Genomic DNA, 7644 nt, shown 5'->3' on the forward strand with positions numbered 1-7644 from the left:
CTCCCATAAAGGATTTTCTGCTCCCCTTCTTTGCCCATCTCTCACTGTACTGCAATAACTTCCAAGTCTGTTCTTCTTCCACTCCAGGACCGTGCATTCCTCAAGGGCAGAGACCATGCCTTTTTATTTTTGTGTCCCCAGAGCTTAGCTCAGAGCCTGGCACAAGCAGGGGCCCAGTGAGTGTTTGTTGAGTGAATTATGAATGACAGTGTGATCTCAGGGCCTCCACTAGGGAGGAGCAACAGGGCTCTTTGACCTCTTGGGAATGGGAAGTGTTCTCAGCTGAATTCTCTTGGCAGACACTTTCCAGCATCACCAGCTGCTCACTCCCCAAAGGCCCTGTCTCTGCTCAGCCCCCTGGCTGATATGAGAACATTTGGCCATAAACCTGGCTAGCTGTGGGATTGCAGCCAGCACCTTGCAGAGCCTGCATCCTGGCAAAGCCTTGACCTGAACAGCTGGGCATGCATGAATGCTTATGGTCTGGCCCTGCCACATCTCAGCCCCATGCCATGCCTCTGTGCCCCCTCATGCTCCAGGCTACAGCACTACTGAAAAGTTTCCTGAAGGCATCTTGTGATTTCACTTTTCTTTATAGTTCCTTCTGCCTGGGATGTTCTCCATCTGCCCACCCTTCCATCTTTGCTTAGTGAATTCCTACTTGTTCTTCTTCTTGGTTCAGGTGTCACCTCTCCTCTGGGCAAGGAGCCTGCCCTGAGCACCTCCCAGTCTCTGGGGGCACCTCCATCATTATACTGTTCACACTGTGTTGTCATTATCTGTTTATTTTCCCAACAAGTCTGTGGGCTCCCTGAAGGCAGACACTTGGTTTAATTCACTTTGGTGTCCCTAGTACCTTGATCACAGTAGCTGCTGACAAGTATGTGCTGCATGGGTGAATGGTTGGAAGGATATGTGGGTAAATTGTGCTAAGACCCTTCCCTATTGCTCTGAGTCAAATAGTGGTACACTGTCCATGAAGGGGACCTGAGAACGCTCCCCAGTGCAGCAGTGGGTTGGAGAGAAGCCTGAGCTTCAGGACCAGCTCTGCTTCAAACTGGTTCTGAGTTCTCTCTTCACCTGTCTAAATTTGTTTCCTGACCTCTTAAATGGGAATTACAACCCTTGCTCATCATACCTAGTAGAGTAGTTGTGAGGATCAAGTGAAACAATGTCTCTGAAATTATTTTGTAAACTGTGAAGTGCTGTGTTTTTACTCTCTGTGGGGGAAAGTTCAGTGCTGTCAGGTGGCAATGCCCACTAGGGGGAGTGGCAGAGCAGGCCAGGCCCTTATATTGGAGACATGGGGACAGTGGATGCCAGCTCTGGGCTAGAACTCAAGCTGGCCCAGAAAGAGGGGATGCAGGGTCCAGGACGCTTCATGTTGAGGTCCCTGGCTCCCCTCTCCTCAGCACTTCTCTCCAGGTTTAAAGAGCAAGCTGGGCTATCTTTTAATTGCTAGAGGAGAAGGAAATTAGAAAAAGAAAACCCAGCCTGATGGCAAGGGGGCAGCCCTAACACTGCCTTATTGTGGGGGTGGGAGGTGGGAGCGGGAGATAGCTATGGGCAGGCAGAAAGTGTAGGACTTCAGCTTCTTTCCTTTAGGCACTGCTTTCTGTGACTAGCTCAAGAGCCTGGATTTCAGGGCTCTGAGGCCATTGTCTGACTGGTATAGGGCATATCTACTGGCTTATGGAATGCCACCTTATTGGGACAGGGTCTGGGTTTGCACATACCTTTCTCCATGGGTGCTTGAAATCTGCAGGCTTGGCCTACAGTTGATTAGCATCCTCTTTGCTGGGGCGGAGGGGACCAGACAAGGAGAACAGCTGGAGGAGAGCTCTGTAACCCAATTTGCTGTGCAGAGAAGCCAGTCTGTCTGGCAAGAGCTAATTGGAAAGCTGCTTCCTCTAAGCCTGGACCCAGGAGGGCCTTAGGCCTGGCTGGGCGGGGCCCCTTGGCTAGTCCAACATCACTTAGTGCTTTGTGGGAGCCACTCCCAGCAGGACAGCACTTAGCTCTGGTAATTGGCCAAGCAGGCTTATCATTAATTCATGCCAAATTGTATTTCTTCTTTTGAGAAGGGCAGGGGGTGGGGGGCGGGGGGCGGGGTGGTGGTGCAGGGGGGTAGGGGGTGGTGGGAGATAGAGAGAGAGAGAGAGAGAGAGAGAGGAAGAGTAGAAGTAGGTGGGAATAAATGAGTTTCTGAAGTGAAGAGTCTATTTCAGGGCTTGGTTGAAGCAGCTTCTTCTTAGGATTGGGAAGACTGAGGATTCATTTGCTAATTTACTGTTGACCTGAGCAAGTCACTTTTCCTCAGGTGGTCTTAGTTTCCTAATCTGTGGTAGGAGACAATAACCTGTGATCTATCTATCTCAGAGGATGGCTTTGAGGGCTGAATCCAGATAATGAGGGATGAGTACTTTTCAGAAGTTCGTTTCAACAGGCTAAGGGAGACGGAAGCCATTTACATTTAATGTAATTATTGATGTGGTTAGGTTTCAGTCTATCATTTTTTGGGCAGTAGCTTTTGGATAGTTTTTTAAGTGACTCTATTTTATTTCTTTTGTTGTCTTATCGGCTCCTTGGTGTGTAATTTTAATGGTTACCTTAGGGTTTATAGTATACATCTTTAACATTGCAGTCTGCTTTCAAGCGTTGTTGCAGCACTTCACATGTAGTATAAAACCTTAAAATAGTGTACCTCCCTTTTTTCCTCCTTGCCTTTATGCTAATTTAGTCATACATTTTACTTGTAAACTTCATAATACATTGTTATTATTTTCATTTAAACAATCAACTATCCTTTAAAGAGATTTAAATCATATTTTTAAAATCTTATAAATCTGGTATTCTTCATTCCATTGTGAGGATTTATATTTCCATTTGGCTTCATTTTCCTTCTGACTGAAGGACTTCCTTCAATTTTTTTTATAGTGCTATTCTGCTGGTGGTGAATTATTTTGGCTTTTATATGTCAGAAAAAGAGTTATTTTGTCTTCACCTTTGAAAGGTATTTTCACTGGGTATAAGATTCTAGGTTGAGCAGATTTCTTTTTATACTTTAAAGATGCTGCTCCATTGTCTCCTGGCTTCATTATTTCTCTTTAGAACTCCTTTTTCACCTTATCTTTGTTTCTCTTTTTATAACATTTCTTTTCTCTATGACTGCTTTTAAGATTTTTCTTTTATTACAGATTTTGAGAAATTGGATTATGATGTGCCTTGGGGTAATTTTCTTAATTTTTCTTGTATTTGGGGTTCATTGAGCTTCTTGGATCTATGAGTTTATAATTCTCATCAAAGTTGGAAAAATTTGCGGCCATTATTTCTTCAAATAATTTTTCTGCATCCCTACTCCTTCAGGGACTGCCATTATACATATATTAGGTTTCTTGAGGTTGTCCTGTAGATCACTGATGTTCTTTTCATTTTAAAATTTCTTCTTTTTTTCCTGTGTCTCATTTTGAATAGTTTCGATTTTTTTCAACTTTACTATTTTTTTGCAAGGTCTAGTCTGTCTTTAATTTACTCCATTGAATTTTTCTCTAAGACATTGCAGTTTTCACTTCTGGAAGTTTAATTTCAATCCTTTTTTATGTCTTCCGTGACTCTACTTAATTTTTTCAACAGAGAGAATACAGTCATAATAACTATTTATTGTCTATATTTCCTAATTCTAATATCTGTGTCAGTTCCAAATGAATATGCATCTTCTCAATGTGGGTCCTATTTTTCTGCATTTTTACATGCTTTGTAGTTTTTGACTGAATTCCAGACATTGTGAATTTTACCTTGTTTGGAGCTGGATATTTTTATATTTCTTTAAGTATTCTTGAGATTTGTTCTGGGATGCAGTTAAGTTACTTGGAAACATTTTGATCCTTTTGGGTCTTTATTTTAAGATTTGTTAGGCAGGATCAGAGCAGCTTGTGGTCTAGAGCAAATTATTCCCCATAACTAAGAGAAGACTCTTCTGAGTGCTCTACCCAATGCCCTGTGAATTATGATTTTTTTTTTCAAGTTGGCTGGTAGGAACAGATACTGTTTCTGATCCTGTGTGAGTACTGGACTCTGACGGGTCTTTCCCTGGCCTCGTGTAATTTCTTCACACATATGCACTCATTGTTCACTGGGAAACTGTCACAGATTTCTAGAATTCTCTCTTTGTGCAGTGCTGTCTTTCTCTCCAGTACCCTTTCCTGTGAACTCTAGTAGTTTTGCTCTCCTGGGACTCTCAGCTCTGACTCTACTATTCAGGGAGTCCACCAGATCCTCCCTCCCTGTGCTGAGGCATGGAAATTCTCAAGCAGTAAGTTGGGGTCAATGGTAGGGCCCACCTTGCTTGTTTCTCAAAGATGACTATTGTTCTTTGAGAAACAATACAAACCATTGTTGCTTCATATCCACTGTTTTAAAAACCATTGTTTTATATATTTTGTCTGTTTTTTTGGGGGGAGTGGGGTTGTTTTACATGAGAAGGCGAACCCTACTCTTGTTACCACCTTGCCTACAAGCAGAATTTCACAAAGAGGCAGGAAATGAGGATCTTTTAAATAAAGTATGCTCCTATACCTAAGTCTTGATGGTGTGGGATTCCCAGGGCTGGTTACAGTAAGGTTTGATAGAGTGGAGGACAGCAATAAAGAGGCCAAGGTCCTAAGTCCTGGAATTTGTCCCTGATTATCCTGCTACTTATAATTTTTAGAACAGAGTCCAAAATTTCTATCATATTGTTCAGGATTCTTCCTAATGAAGGCACTTCCAGAAGGGCTCCCCAGAGACAATAAATAATGAATATCATAAATAATAAATTATATAGTATGTTGGCATGTAATAAGTGGTATTGCCTATGAAAGTCATCACTACTGTGCCTGACACATGGTAGGTAGCTAAGAATTCTTTCTAAGAAAGCCAAAGAAGATTTCTTCATATTGGGAAGCCAATGGGAGACAAGTCTTGAAGTATGATGAGAAATTCAGCAGGTACAACAAGGAGCAGTATCTGGCATAGGAGTAAACAAGATTAAAGTTTGGAGATGGGGGATATGTTTGGGAAATGGCCACAGTCCTGTCCCTGACAAACCCACACAGTTGCTATGGAGCGAATGCATCAAGCTTTCAGGGCTGGCAGATGGAAGTTGTGTCAGTACCACGGAGAGCTCCAAGGGAGGCCAACCTCAAAGGAGAGCCTGGCTGCTCACCAGCTGATTTACCTGGTCAACTCAATCCCAAACCAGAGTGACTCTGTCCAAAATTCAGACAAGGCTGATATCTACTTTTTTTTTTTTTTTTTTGAAATGGAGTCTCGCTCTGTCGCCCAGGCTGGAGTGCTGTGGCACAATCTCAGCTCACTGCAACTTCCGCCTCCCGGGTTCAACGATTCTCCTGCCTCAGCCTTCTGAGGAACTGGGATTACAGGCATGCGCTGCCATGCCTGGCTAATTTTTGTGTTTTTAGTAGAGAGAGGTTTCACCACGTTGGCCAGGCTGATCTTGAACTCCTGACCTCAAGTGATCCACCTGCCTCAGCCTCCCAAAGTGCTGGAATTAAAGGCATGAGCCACTGCACCCAGCCCAGGTAAGGCTGATATCTGAATTTGACTTCAGAATTGGAAGCTAGTCCTTTCCCATCGTACATCTCTTGCTGTTGGAGTAGTTGGCAGAATCTTGTTGCACTGAAATCTTTGGACTAACTGTTATCTGAAGATCTGGGTTTGAATCCTAATTCTACCTCTAACTAGCTGTGTAGCTTTAGATGGATGAGTTATTTTCTCATCTGTAAAGTGAGAAAAATGATACTTATCTGATAGTGGTGTTGAGAGGACTAAGTAGGAAAGAGCTAGTAAAGCAAACATAGAAACGTAGAAGATACCTTGAAATACTTTGCTATGGGGTGAGTGAAAGCTTTAGCAATGTTAGACCCTCTCTGGAGGTGATGCATAGGATTTCAGAGTTGATAAGGGAGAAAGGACATTCTAGGCAGAAAAAGCAGCAGGACCAAAGGCAGGAAGGCATGAAAGTGAATGACTTGGCCAGGAAATAGAGAGTAGTTTAATGAGACTGAAGCTATTCGGCTGCCACTTTTATTCTGAGGCCGCCTGAACCACTATTTTCAGCACAGAGCACTCCCTTGAACTCCTGACTTTATTTCCAGCTAGTCTATTGTGTATCCCTGTTGAAAGTTCTACATGCACCTCTAACTCACCTTTCCAAAACAGAATTCATCTCTTTCCTCCAACATGCTGTCTTCAGATAGCATGTCAGAAGGAAGAAGTGTGACTTATGAAAGGCCTTAAATTGGGTGAAAGTTGTCTTAAAGAATATGGTGACCTTATTCTCCTTTCCAACTAAGAGCAGAAAATGAGACTGGCTTAACCTAAAGCATGAGATAATTGGGTTAGAGAAAGGAAGGACTTCCAATGTTGCAAATTATAGGGAACTCAGAAGGGCTGACCAAAAGAGGTTGTGCAATTCTCCTCCCTGAAGAAGAGGGGACATTATCATCTAGCTAAGATATTTTTCCTCACCATCACTATTTAGTAACTATTACAATAATTGAATTATTAATATTCTTTTAACAACAGTTTGTATTTGTATAGAACTTTACAGCTTATAAAAGGTCTAATTCGATCTTAATTGCCACCCTATGAGGTTATCAAGATAAGGATGATTAACTCATTGCCCCTCTGCCCTCATTTTATACATGGAGAAACTGAAACTGCAAGTCACAGAAATGATGCAATTGGCAAGAAATCAAGTGGTGCAGCCAGGAACAAAACTATGTCTCACAGCTCGCACCCAGACCTATACTCTTTTTTTTGTTTTCCAATAGAGCACTCTGGCTGTCAACTGAAAACAGCAGCAGCAGCAGCAGCAACACCACCACCACCAACAACGACAACTGTTGCATATATAACTGAAGATCCACAGAGTCCCTCTTTCCAGTGTTAGTTGCTACAAGGAGTGAGAGAATGAAGATCTGACCTCAAGGAATACAGGAGTTTTTGTTCAAAGTTCCAAGACTAAGCTATTAGAAGGGAGGGAGGGCCTGATGCCATGTCATCTCTGACCAAGAGAATTGGTAGAATAGAAAAAATCTTATTTCTCACGTGGTCTAGGACTTGACAATTTACATAGCAGTTTTATATCCTCTACTTCATTTGACATGCTCCCATCACCCTGTGAAGCATGTGTCACTGTTACCACCCACTTTCCAGATAAGGAGAGATGGGGAGGCTCAGGGAGATGAATGGATTTGCCTGAGGCCACTGGTCAGTGACTGAGCTGGGATAGGAATTACTTTCTCTGGTCTCTTGATCTCACCTCTTTGTCTCACTCTTTCTGCTGCATCTCAGTTGCTTCTGTGTCTGGCCAGACCCAAAAACAAATCCTGTAATTGAGTTGGAATGTGGGTGCTGGGGCCCGGGAGACAATGTTTTCTGCTTTTCAATCTGTTCTTAATTTATTAAAGTGATGAAATAAGGAAGAGGCCCAGAAGGGTGGATGTTTTCCATCAGTGAGTCAGGGGAACATGCAGAGGCAGAAGGTCAGGAGGAAGCTGCTGTTGCTCCAGCAGCTTCACCCACTCTGGCCAAGTCCCCACAGATGTGCCGGTGGGGGAGACCTTCTTAGAGCTGCCCCAA

The 7644-nt window shown here is 43.1% G+C and overlaps 1 long non-coding RNA gene across 1 annotated transcript in view; it reads left to right on the forward strand.

Moving 5' to 3' along the window:
- The window catches only part of LOC134757290 (uncharacterized), a 69558-nt gene extending 62449 nt beyond the window's left edge, over window positions 1-7109 (forward strand). The window contains exon 4 of the long non-coding RNA XR_010131091.1: window positions 6834-7109. This is a non-coding gene — a long non-coding RNA (uncharacterized lncRNA). The remainder of the gene's footprint in view (window positions 1-6833) is intronic.
- The last annotated feature ends 535 nt before the right edge of the window (window positions 7110-7644 follow it).

The sequence above is a fragment of the Gorilla gorilla genome, chromosome 1 (genome assembly GCF_029281585.2).
Source record: "Gorilla gorilla gorilla isolate KB3781 chromosome 1, NHGRI_mGorGor1-v2.1_pri, whole genome shotgun sequence".
Lineage (NCBI taxonomy): Eukaryota > Metazoa > Chordata > Mammalia > Primates > Hominidae > Gorilla > Gorilla gorilla.